At 40.2% G+C, this 13,306-nt stretch overlaps 1 long non-coding RNA gene across 1 annotated transcript; it reads left to right on the top strand.

Annotated features, from left to right (window-relative positions):
- Positions 1-208: 208 nt before the first annotated feature.
- Positions 209-2,034, top strand: LOC133713129 (uncharacterized). Its single transcript, XR_009847799.1, has 4 exons — positions 209-279; positions 362-515; positions 633-676; positions 907-2,034. It is a non-coding gene; the product is annotated as an uncharacterized LOC133713129 (long non-coding RNA).
- The last annotated feature ends 11,272 nt before the right edge of the window (positions 2,035-13,306 follow it).

Raw genomic sequence — 13,306 nt, 5'->3', positions numbered from 1 at the left:
GCGGTCCGGTCCCGGTTCTTGAAAATAAGTGTGTTCGGGCCGGTTCGGTCCCTGTACTCAATGTGCCGGTCCGGTCCCGGTTCTTGACTTGCGGTGACTGCATGGACCGAAAAAACCGAGCTTGTATACGTGTCTTCCAATTATTGGTTAGTTTCAAAGTCCATTGTGTTAGTATGGACATGACCACATGTGATTATTAAGTAAACCTAATCCTAACGGATGAGGACAGGTTCTTGTTTCGTAAGATTGGTCTCAATATGAAACCCTTCCTACTTTTAGGTAAGAACTACTTCCACAGCTGTGCTTTCAATTTTGATGAATTTTTAGGGGTGAGCCATATGCTGAGTGATTTCTGTTTCAGGGAGGCGAGAGGTTTACTCTGGTACCATAGAGAGTTGGTGAAGATAATAGTGAGAGGAAAAAGTTTTCAGCAAGTCAAGCATATAGCAATCTCCTTGGAAGCGGAGAGTGCCAGAGTGGTGGGCTGCTAGTATCTCTAGATAAAACTACCAAAGGTTCTGATATGTTCTTATAATAGGTCTGCTAATACTTTGTTAAATTTTTATTTGCCTCAAAGCAACATAATTTATTCCTCATATCGTTAAAATTAATTGTTTATATTCCTATTTTAGGAGGATGCTATCATTGCTATGGTTCAGGACGTCGTGGAGGGGAAGTGAGTTTGAAACCTTTTCAAATTATCTAATCTCTTCTTTTGTGAATATTATAATTTAACAATTCTCTCTTAGTGCATGCATCTCACTCACTGTGTATCTGATCGTCCATGTTGGTCATTATGAGAGACAAGGCGTTAAGGACCTTAGGAGAGACCAATTCTGATGGTTATGTATATAGCTGTTTATAGTAAACAACTGAGTTCCATTGATATGAATCTCATTGTTGCAGGTAGCTCAGTTCTTGGTGGGTCTTGCTGAACGTCCAGTTGCTGAACCGAAAACCCGAAAAACGGGCCGGTTTTGTCCCGGTCCGGGTTTATCTCGGTCCCTGTTATCTGCAACTACGGTCCCGGCCCGAAGCTTGACTGTCGGTCCCGGTCCCGGTCCCGGTCCCGGTCCCTATAAAACTAGTGTCGGTCCGGGTTTAGCCCGGTCCCAGTGTTCCTCAATTGCAAGACCGGCCCGAATTGACATTGCCGGTCCCGGTCCCGGTCCCTGTAAAACCGGTGCCGGTCTGGGACCGTGCCCAACCCTACTGTTAGGGCATCTCCAACCCTTTAGTCAAAAGCCAAAGTCATTTGAAAATTTTGACACCCCTAGAGTCATTACTATTCATTCATATTTTGCATCTCCAACCCCCTTTAGTCAAAAGTCATAGCATTTCATAATTTTAATTATTTTAGATAATTATTTAACTACAACATGAATTTATATATCATACATAATAATTTTATATGATATATCGTCGTTTAAAATTTTTTTAGAAATTTTTATTTTATTTTTTCAATTTTTTTTCGTTTAAAACTACATTACTTTATTATTAGCCATTGAATATAATTCATCACATTTTTCTGATAGTCAGATTAGAACTTAAGTAATTATATATTTAATTTTTTTATTTTTGGTAACAATTAATCTTTGCCTTCCATTTTGAATCGAGTTAATGAGTGAATCAGAGCCGTTCATTTTGGATAGTGGAAGGTGGGGCCCAGCCTTCTTCCCCTAAGCCATTTTGTTTTTCTACCTTCATTCCTTGGTCATTTTGACTCAAGGTATGGCTCAAAAGTCATTTTAACACCCTTTTGATTTGGGTTGGAGATGGTGAAACAAAAGCCCCTTAGTCATTTTGGCTTTTGACTCAATTGTTGGAGATGCCCTTAGAGTGAATAGATTCGGTCAAAGTTCTTCACCTATAATAACATAGATATAGTCTTCTTTGCAATCTCACGGTTTTCAAATGACATAGATAGGTGCAAGAAATGCCACATTGGTTTAAAACCTTAATTAAGACTAAAAATGGGGATTTATTGTTGGTAATAATCTATAATAATGAAAGATATAATTGAAAATGGCTTTATTCTTGATTAAACTGTTAAAATACCGTATATATATATATATATATATATATATATATATATATATATATATATATATATATATATATATATACAAATTTTATCCAGAGCGGAGCTCCACTTTGAAATTAACGTGTGAAGTTCGAGTTTTGGGTCACTTTTCAGTCGCATATCCACATCTCGACCGTTCAGTTTTTAGGTACTAGTGTATAGATCATCTCTGCAAATTTTCAGCCCAATTGATGATCGTTAAGATATCTAACTCGCTTAAACCAATGGACGGACTGAATCTGTCAACCTGAACCGTACTCGCTTTAAGGCAATTATCAATGCCTTAACGAACATCATTTTGGCTGAAAATTTGCAGAGATGATCTATACACTAGTACCTAAAAACTGAACGGTCGAGATGTGGATATGCGACCGAAAAGTGACCAAAAACTCGAACTTCACACATTAATTTTCAAAGCGGAGTTCCGCTCTGGATAGGATCTGATATATATATATATATATATATGGGGCCGTGACCACTTACCCAATTTGAGCCTAAAAATTGTCCACTTACTCCATTAAGAGTTTTTTACTCTCATTTACCCAATCTAACATCTATTGACAGTATTACCCTCCTTAAACGGCTGCAAGCACTTGTCTCTCGCAAACCCAACGCACTTCTCCTTCGCCTTAGCCAAACACCCCTCCGTCTCTCTCTCCTCGCACTCTGCCCTCTGCTTCAACTCCGGCGCTTTCTGCCCAATCAAAAACCGCCACCACGGCAGCTTACACTTGCTCGATGCACTGAGGGTGCACCCGATTCTCGACCCGGTCTCGCACTGGTGTAGGATCTTCAACTCGCACGCTCTGTAGGCGTTGGCCCAGATTTTCGCGTCGCGGAATGCCAGCACGTACGGGTCGGACGACGAGTCGTTGAGCGAGCCGGTCGAATAAGATGGTCGTGGAAGCGGCGGAGAGCTCCTCGTCGATGTTACTGGGTTCCGGGGTTGCCATTTTGAAAGGGTTTAAGGTAAAATTGGGATTTGGGTTTTTCAATATTGGATTGAATTGCTTAATCAGGTCTCTGGAATTGGTTGTGATTCAGTTGAGAGCTGCGAGCTGGTTGAGGTTTAAGGGTTTAAGACGAATGCGGATAATAGTTATGTTAAATGGGCTTCTTGGGCCAAGTATGAATATCGGGCTCCATGTTTTTCATGCCCAATTCGAGTTTGCAAAGTCATTGTTCTAAACTTCTAATGCTTGAAATGGAAACCAATTTACTAATGAAGATAGTGTAAACTTTTATTGGCTTTTATTGGGGTCTATTGGGGGGCAATGATATGATTATTGAGGGCAATAATATGATTATTGGAGGGTAATAATATGATTATTGGGAAGCAATAATATGAGTATTGGGGGGTAATAATATGCATATAAATTGATCAATTATGCCTGTAGTGTATTCATTTTGGTTTTGGGAGTTTATGCAATTCACTGGAGGGCAATAATATGAGTATTGGGGGGCAATAATATGATTACTGGGGGGCAATAATATGGTTACTGGGTATTATTAGGGGGCAATAAATTCAGACGCCGGAATCCGGTCACCAGTCCGGTCGCCGGAGTCTGCCACCGGAGTCAAGCAAGGTCTCCAATGACTTATTTCTCTAAGTGACAAAAAAGGAAAGGGCAAAATTGTCCTAAAAATAAATAAAAATGAATTAAAAAATACTTAATTGGGTGTTAGGGAAATAATCTCTTAAAGTGTTTGGGTAAGTGGGCAATTTTTAAGCTAAAATTGGGTAAATGATCATTTATATATATATATATATATATATATATATATATATATATATATATATATATATATATTACATTAATTGGAATAGTATTTGTGTGAAGAGACGCAAATTGTTCTCGATTGAACTGCTCCAGAAAGTACTTCCATATCATCTGATCCCTCCAAGGCTTTGATATGTATCCCTCAGGAGTCAGGACACACTCAGCTTCCTGTTTTAGCTGTCCAACAGTTGCATCCAGCGGCATTACCATTATCTCACCTGGTGGCAACTCCCTCTTGAATTCAATTTCCTTATTAGTCAAACTTGATTTGGCAAACCAATGTCAGTATCAACATATCTGAAAGAAAACAAAGAACATACGGACCATCAACCCAACAAAACGGAAGAGGTAGAAGAAAAAAAGAATCTGAGAAAATACAGAAGTCTCATCAACAATCCACTCGACACATGCTGCAATTATGAGCAGACCAACTACACACTCATTCAAAATCTAATGTGGTTGGACTTGTGCACACACCTAGTTCACTCAGCTAGAGCAATTTGTTCATATATAACTATGGCCATTAACCACAACCTTCAACTTTTCCGTTCCAAAACTAAAACCAGAACTCTAAATAGTTTATGCAGCTCTTAATCACCAAATAACTCATTAAACAACAGAAAATTTAGTAGATCTTTTGCTATTAATTCAGATTAAATGTCACACTTCTCTGTACACTTCCATTGGCCCTCAACAATACTTTTCACATTCCATCTGATGATCTGAACTATCTAATCGAAGAAACTAAGAGCAATATAAAGGTTTATAACATAAACATACATAACAATAGTTATTTCAAAGAAAACAACAATAACTGGGTAACTCACACAATGCTAAGCAACCAAAGGCCCAAAATAACTCCCAAAAGGCATGCCCAATTCAAAACTGAAATGCAAACAATAATCAACCATGACCACAATAGAACAAATAGGGTTGTTCAAAGTAATCCAAAAGCAAAGTAGAAATCTTGAAAAGAGGATACCAATTAGCAGAGACTAAGAACTGACTTGCAGAATATATCTTGGGATGGCTGATCGTAGAAAATTTGAAAGGGTACTACAAAGTGCTTAGTGGCCAAGAAGAAGCCTTTGCTTACTGTCTCGATGTATCACCTTTGGTTCAATGACCTTCTATAAATAAGCAAGGCTGCAAAAAGTATATCTACACCAAGATGCAAGAAAACCAACAACAAAGAAACCACACCACTGCCACTTTGTGTTAAGCTTAAGGTAATACAGCTGCAGAATAAAATAGTTATATATATATATAGTAAGTGAATAGTTATAATCATGCAGTAAACTCTGAGACCATAATGCTATTTACAACGATACTTTACATGCAATATTGAACTGGAGAAAAATAAAAACAGAGCAACTGATATTGCTCAAGAAAATCATACCTTCTGTGAAACAAAATTGGATTTCCAAGCTTACTAGAAATAATTGAAACCAGGGTACCAACTACCAAGCCTTTTGGGAGCAATTCAACCTTAGAGAACTGCAAAACTGTTAATATTTTTGTCACGCCCCGAATTTTGAATAAAGGAATTCAAATCCGAAACGCGAGAACAAACAATCACAAGAAGACTCTTAGAAAATTTTTCAAATAAAATAAGCAACTACACAAATCGAACTCACAATGTCAATACCGACTCGTTCTTTAGAGTCACATATTACATTACAATAGTTTACAAATTAAACTGAATATCAATTCAACGTCACCAACTCACTACACAGCGGAAGACTACAAGTATAAGCGCCCTTCTACACCCACGTGACGGAAATGTCCATCTCAGCTTCGATAACGATCACCCGATATTCTAACCTGCACAATAAACCCTACACCATAGAATAGTGCACCGGGATTGAACAAAACAAACCCGGTAAGCTTTTCAGCCCGTATGAGTAAACTCAATTAAAGTGACTCACGTCACTCATGCTTATAATTTCTCAGCTCGTGAGATAATTAAAGCAACAATATTTAAGATCACAAACACAATCAAACATACAATCACACAAGATAACAATTAGTAATCCCTTCATCGAAAGTTAGTTCAGGAGATCACCAAAGTCACCCAATTCAAATTATAGTAATCCCTGCGTCGAATTTTAGTTCAGGAGATTACAATTAAAGAAAACAATAGAAATCATATAAATCCCTGCATAGAGTTTAGTTCAGGAATTTACATTAAAACAAACAATACAAAAAGTGGTAATCCCTGCATATAACTTAGTTCAGGAGATTACATGAAAACAAACAAAAGAATTCATAGTAATCCCTGCATAGAAACTTAGTTAAGAAGATTACCTAAAATTCAACAATAGAATTCATAGAAATCCAAATCTCACGTAAACACAAACGAAAAACCCCAAAAACCTTCCCTGAACAACGACAGACTCGAGCTCAACTGAATCGTAACCTGTCACCTCTGCCGAGGTTCAACCTTACGACCAAACTTCAGACCCTTCGGTCCTCAGAATAGAAATCCAGGTTACCACTGTAATCTTCAAACTTCAGACCCATCGGTCATCAGAATAGAAATCCAGGTTACCACTGTAACCTTCAAACTTCAGACCCATCGGTCCTCAGAATAGAAATCCAGGTTACCACTGTAACCTTCAAACTTCAGACCACTTGGTCCTCAGAATAAACCCAGGTTTACCACTGAAACCTTCTGACTCACAATTGTCACATCACAACTCCAAATAACTCTTTCAACAATATAATCATCAAACATATACATATCACAACGCCACTCCATCTATATATATATATATATATATATATATATATATATATATATATATATTCCACGTAAATATATATATACGTAGTCATTCACGCAGGAATGACCACTAATACCAACTATAGTTTTACAAATTAACCACTCGAAAATCATTTTATATCAAAACATTGTTTTAACTTACCCATGAACCGTTGTCGATCAAGTTCATATATTTTAAAACAAATAATTTGTTTCGAAAATGATTTCTCATGCTAACAATAAAATATACTAAAATAAAACATAACTAATTTATCAACCGAAACACCGTGAGATTTACTCACCTCCAAATCCTGCTGCGTCTTCTCTAACAGCCAAGATACGATTCACAATCGTCCGCCAACTCAAACCATCAATCACCTAACCAAATCAAGGCCACACTCAATACAACACAAAGCACACAATTCACAAAACACACTTATACGACGATCCAACAGTCGGATCCTCATCCGAGACCATCCAACGTCTTCAGAACACTTCTACGATCAACAAATCAAAACTACAAGTCGATCAGACGGCCAAATCCTCACGGATCGAAAACCGAAACGAATCGAAAACCCTAAAACCCTAACATGCATCAACTTTCTCCAAAATAACCTTATAATATATCAAAACGACCGTATCGATGCGTAGATGCATAAACTGAAAACAAAACACAAAAATAAGGCCAGACGCGCCGCCACAAGCGGTGGTTCAGATTGTGGTCAACTACGGCGGCGAATCAACCACCTCCGATGCCAAAGTCATCAACTACAAACTTGTTCAAAATGAAGTGAGATTCGGTCTAGATCGTCCTAGATCAAGCCTGGAAGTTGGATCAATCTCGTGCGTCTGATCAGATCCTAGATCGAATCAGGACCATCAAAAAAGTCAAACCTTGATCTAGCGCTCTACACCCCAAATCGTGATGCAAGGCCTATATGGGGATGATCAGCAGGAAGAGGAGATTCCAAAACCGGGAAGGATCGGCCAAGGAGTAGCCGGAAACTGGGAAATCTAACCGGGTCGGCCCGCCGTCACTGTTCACGTCTCCGATCTCCTTCTGGGTTGCTCCACCGGTGCAACTGACACCAGTGGTCGACGGAGAAGGGCTGGGCGAGTCGATCTGGGCCGGGTCCTCGGTCGTCGGCCGCCGGGAAGGCTGGTTTCCAGCCGGGTCGGGTCGAGCGGGTCTGCCGCGTGGGAGAGGAGAGAGAACGGAGAGTTTTGGGGAGGAAAATAAGAAAAAGGAAAGTTTTGGGATTTAATTAAAAATCCGGAATTTTCTCATATTTATAGAATTTTCCCCAAATTTCAATCACTCATAACTTTCTCATACGAACTCCGATTTCCGCGTTTCACATGTCCACGAACTCGTATAGACGCGGTCTACAACTTTCGTGAAGGAAGTTCCCGTAGAATCCAAACGTATAAAAAGTCAAACTTCGTAACGCCCTAAAACGTGCACTTCGAATAATTATTCGTCCGAAAATAATTCCACTCCACCCTCGAACCACGAACTCGTACAAATGAACACTTTATTAATTCCTGGAGACCATTAGAAATTAATAACGAATTTCCAGGGTCTTACAATTTTTGCCTGTTAATATATCATTATTTCCTGTTAATATTTTTGCCTCTATTAATTTGTCAAATAATTTTGTTATTATTAGTCTTGTACCATTACATAAACCAGAAGTCTGATTGAAATTTCGCAGTAACATGATAGGCATTCCAATTTTTAAAATTAGTTGATGTGATGGTAATCCATTAAATTCAAGTTTATTCAAAAATTTTGTTAGGTATAAAAGGTTAATACTTTCATTATTTCCAGAATTGATCGATTAAAATGCTGTCAGCACTTAAATAAGTTATTTTGTTACCTGGTAACAAATTTATAATATAATCATTTATATCTTTAACTGTAGAATTTTTAGGTGTGACAATCGCACGTTCTTATAGATAATTAAAGTTATCATAATTAACATTGAAATTTGTATAAGTTGCAAGAAATATTGCTTCAATTGGATGTGTATTTGTGTGAATAAGCAAGTCATTTGGAATTTCAACCCAGGATGTATCTTGATCATTTCCATCGTTTATTGAAGATATATTTCCTTCTCCAATTTGTAGCAACCAATTTGCAAATGTTGAAATATTTATTTTCTCCTCATAAGTCAATTGTTTTTTTGATAACCTCATGTTTTCTGTTAAATGATATATTTTAAATGATGGCCAAAGATATGAACTATTTAAAGAAACTTCAATGATTTGTTCTTGAGAAGTTTTAAATACACACCCCTAATTACTTAATACACACTCCTTACTCAATACACCTACCATTTAATTACTCATTCTAATATTTTACTAAATACACAACCCAAATGACCTAAAATATCCTTAACCTAAAAAACCATGAAATACACTATTATTTAACTACATTAAGGCCCCGTTTGGTTGGCCGGAATGTCGAAACATGAAAAGGATTTATTTTCCTTTCCAAACTGATATGGAATGGAATAGGTTTTGGAATTTCCATGTGGGTGTTTGGAACATATTGGAAATTAGATTCTGGAATTAATTTTTCCATTCCTATCGTAGTGTTTGGTAAGTCTGTTTGGCTCCAATTTTGCTGCAGCTGGTCAACAGTCTCTTTTCTGCGCGGGCGTGCCAGCACCGTTCGAGTGCGGTCGTCGGGGGTGTCCCTTGACCTGACTTCTTTCAAGCAATTGTGGACGAGGAGAGCACCAACCTCGTCGTGGGATTCTTTGTGCCTCGTGGCGAGGACTTTTGCTGAGCTTTCTTCTTGTTAACACAATCGATACTCAATATTGTAGATCGAGCAGAGCGACATCACCGGGAAATGTTGAGATCTTGCTAAAGCGTGACTTTAGCTTGGCTGGGTTGCTAGGGCGTTACCCTTGCTTGGCTGGTTCTGTAACCGTTGTGGTCGCGGCACTACCGTCGGCTCCCGAGGAGACTAGGACCGAAGCACGTTGACAGAGGGTTTGGTGGCACTGAAAGTCGGCTTCTGAGAAGACTAGGACTAGGAGTGAGATCACCTGTAAGAGAAAGAGAAGGAGAGGGAGAGGAGTTGCTCTTAGAGAGGTTTGCTCTAGAGAGAACTTAGATCATCTTAGAGATGTTGTTGTTGTGTTGTGAATGGGTCTGTGTCTGTTGCTAGGGCGTTACCCTTGCTTGGCTGGTTCTGTAACCGTTGTGGTCGCGGCACTACCGTCGGCTCCCGAGGAGACTAGGACCGAAGCACGTTGACAGAGGGTTTGGTGGCACTGAAAGTCGGCTTCTGAGAAGACTAGGACTAGAAGTGTGATCACCGCTAAGAGAAAGAGAAAGAGAGGGAGAGGAGTTGCTCTTAGAGAGGTTTGCTCTAGAGAGAACTTAGATCATCTTAGAGATGTTGTTGTTGAATGTGAATGGGTGATTTAGAATGAGAAGAGAAGGTGTTTATATAGGGAAGAAAAAGAAGAGTGAAATGATGAGTGGAAGAAAAATAATGAAAGTGGAATATGAAAGTGATTTGTAAAATATGGAAAAGATAGAGAAATGATGAAATGAAAGCAAGGCATGAAGGTGCAACAACATGGAAGTGATGATGATCTATTAAAGAGATTGTCTTGAAAAATATATCCAAGGAAAAGAAGAAAAGCATCTAGCTTTCTTCATGTGGGTAGGAAACATGAACATGTGAATATTGAGCTGGTTTTAGGTCAGTTTCTGCCCCTTTATTCCTTCAATTATTTCTCCAACAAGACTTCATTATATTCCTTCGACTTCTTCATATGAAATGTTCCACTATGAGTGTAGATCACCCTGGTAAAATTTCAGATTTTTATTCCATGTGGTTGGGCCGAAAATGCTGCTGGACCTCTTACAGGTCCAGTTTTCCAGTTTTGCTTCTGTAGAAAATTGGGCTGATTGTTTGAAGGCCTTCCACTCAACAAAAGTTCTTGCACTCTTCATAAGAAATGATCCTTGGGCTGTCTAGAATGGATCTGGAAAGTTTCAGTATATTTCGATTTCATTTGGTTAGTCTGCCACCCCTCCTTCCTTGTCTAGCTCGGTTTTTCCTAGCCGAAGTAGGAAAATATGCTAAAGTTGACTTGTCATACTTCCATAGTAGGCTTTATTTAGCCTCTAAATATATATTTCGAGCTTGTCGACAATATATAGCTTGAGCCACTGATATTGGCTCAATTTCTCCAAGACGTGCCTTGTCAGGCCAAAATGTTCATTTTGGGTCCAAACATTGCCCCCCAGACCTCGAAGTCAAAGGTCCTCGTCTTGACTGAAGAGGTCTTGAATCAGCACTCCTCTTATAATGTCGTTGCTCCAAAGCCACTTGTATTGGCTTGACTGTTTCCATATAGGCCTCTAAATAGGCCATAAAGCTTGAATGCCACTATTGAATTGCCTTTGTCATGAACTGACGCTTCCTTTGCCAACTTTATAGCCCCCCATGGATCTGGCAAAACTTGGGCAGGTTGTAGGCATAGTGAAGAAATGATTATGGGCCTCAAAAACAGGCCTTCATGAATGGGCTTTACGAGTGTAGGAACACTAGAATTGTCCCCCATGTCTTATGCGAATAAACTGTCTACGACTCCTCCGAGTCCCAGACATTAGGAAAGTATTTCTTCAAGTATCTCCCATTGATAGGGTTATGATGGACATCTCCATCCAGGTCCTTGAGATGAAAAGCTCCTTTCTCTAAGATTTTATAGATGATGTACGGGCCTTCCCATCTTGGAGTCCATTTGCCGCGACCATCTAATTTTTCGCCAAGCGGGAGAACTGCTTTCCAAACCAACTCTCCTTCGCTGTAACTCCTTCCCCGCGTCCGCTTGTCATAGGCGCGAGCGACTCGTTGCTTTTCCATGACCAAATTATCTAAAGCCTCCAAGCGCTTTTCGCTAAGGTCTTCATGTTCCTGCCACATAGCCTGAACGTAGTCTTCTCCAATGAGATGATGTTGCTCTTGAACTCGTAATGATTGGACGTTGACTTCCAACGGCAGAACTGCATCATGGCCAAACATCAAAGCATAAGGTGTTGTCGCGGTGGGATTCCGCTTAGAGGTGCGGTAGGCCTAAAGAGTTTCATAAAGTGTCTCATGCCACTGTCGTGGATTAACTTCCAACATTTTCTTCAGCAAATTGATAATGATCTTGTTGCTGGCCTCTGCTTGACCGTTAGACTGAGCATAATATGGACTGGAATGGATGAACTGTATTCCCCATTCTCTTGCCAGTTTATCAACTTCACCACCCATGAAAGCTGCCCCCCGGTCCGAAACAAAAACTTCTGGGATCCCAAATCTGCAGATGATGTTTCTGAATAGGAATTGTCGCAACGTGCCACCAGATGCTTCCTTCAAAGGTTCTGCTTCAACCCACTTTGTAAAGAAATCAGTCGCGACGATGATGAACTTGTGTTGAAGTGATGAATGTGGGTGAATCATCCCAATTAAATCCAGCGCCCATCCTCTTGCGGGCCAAGGCTGTATAATGGGCTGCATTGGAATATTAGGAACATGCTGGACCGGCCCATGAGCTTGGCAGTCCAAACAACCTTTAGCGAACCCGATACAATCCTTCAAAATACTGGGCCAAAAATATCCGTGTCGTCTGAGCAACCATCGCATCTTTGGACCTGCTTGGTGGGCGCCACAAATGCCAGAATGAACTTCGCGCATGAGTTGTTTCGCTTCGTGGCCATAAACACATCTGAAATCCATGCTATCTTCTCCTCGTCTGCGAAGTTCATCACCTCTGAGGAAGTAGTTGAGGGCAAGATAGCGAATCCTTCTATCCGTGGCCTGATCAGGATGCTTGAGATAATTGATCAAAGGGATACGCCAATCCACGTCAATGGATTCCAAGGTCGCGACTGAGGTATGATCTGGAGGATCTCTTCTCGCCATCCATGAAGGAAGCGTGCGACGCTCGACTTTAAGGATTCTCTCCCGCACGCCATATCTCAATGTTACCCCTGTTGCCAGCTGGGCCAACTCGTTCGCTGCAAAATTTCGCTCGCGAGGAATGTGCTCAAGATGTATGTTATCAAACTGGTCCAACAGGTCTAATGCCCTGTTCCAATAAGGAACCAACGTGAAGCTATTGCATCTGAACTCGTTACACAACTGATTGATAACCAAGAGAGAATCGCCAAGTATTTGTACATCTCCGATTCCCATTTCCAGTAGTACTTCTAGGCCTATAATGAGGGCCTCATACTCTGCTTGGTTATTGGTACACTGGAACTCCAACTGGAAAGAGTAGGAAAATCGATCGCCGGCCGGGTTTTCCAAGACAACCCCTGCTCCTGCTAGCGTATCTGTTCTTGACCCGTCAAAATATAACAACCAGGGCTGGAGTGAGACTGTGCCTTGATGCAGTACAGCGTACTCTGGTACGCACGCCAAATCTGGGCGATCTAAAGTTGTGGCAGCGACCTCTAAATCTCTAACCGCGGGGACATCCAGCATAGGGTGATGTGCCAGAAAGTCCGCGATGGCTTGCCCCTTTACTGCTTTCTGTGGGACATACTGTAGTGAGAATTCTGATAAGGCGAGCACCCACTTGCCAATACGGCCTCTCAGGATAGGTCGCGATAGCATATACTTGACTAGATCGGTTTGAGCAATGATGCAAGTAGTAAAGG

Source organism: Rosa rugosa, chromosome 5, assembly GCF_958449725.1.
Source record: "Rosa rugosa chromosome 5, drRosRugo1.1, whole genome shotgun sequence".
NCBI classification, from domain to species: domain Eukaryota; kingdom Viridiplantae; phylum Streptophyta; class Magnoliopsida; order Rosales; family Rosaceae; genus Rosa; species Rosa rugosa.
Note: the sequence above shows the minus strand (reverse complement) of the source record. Positions and strands in the feature narration are given on the sequence as shown.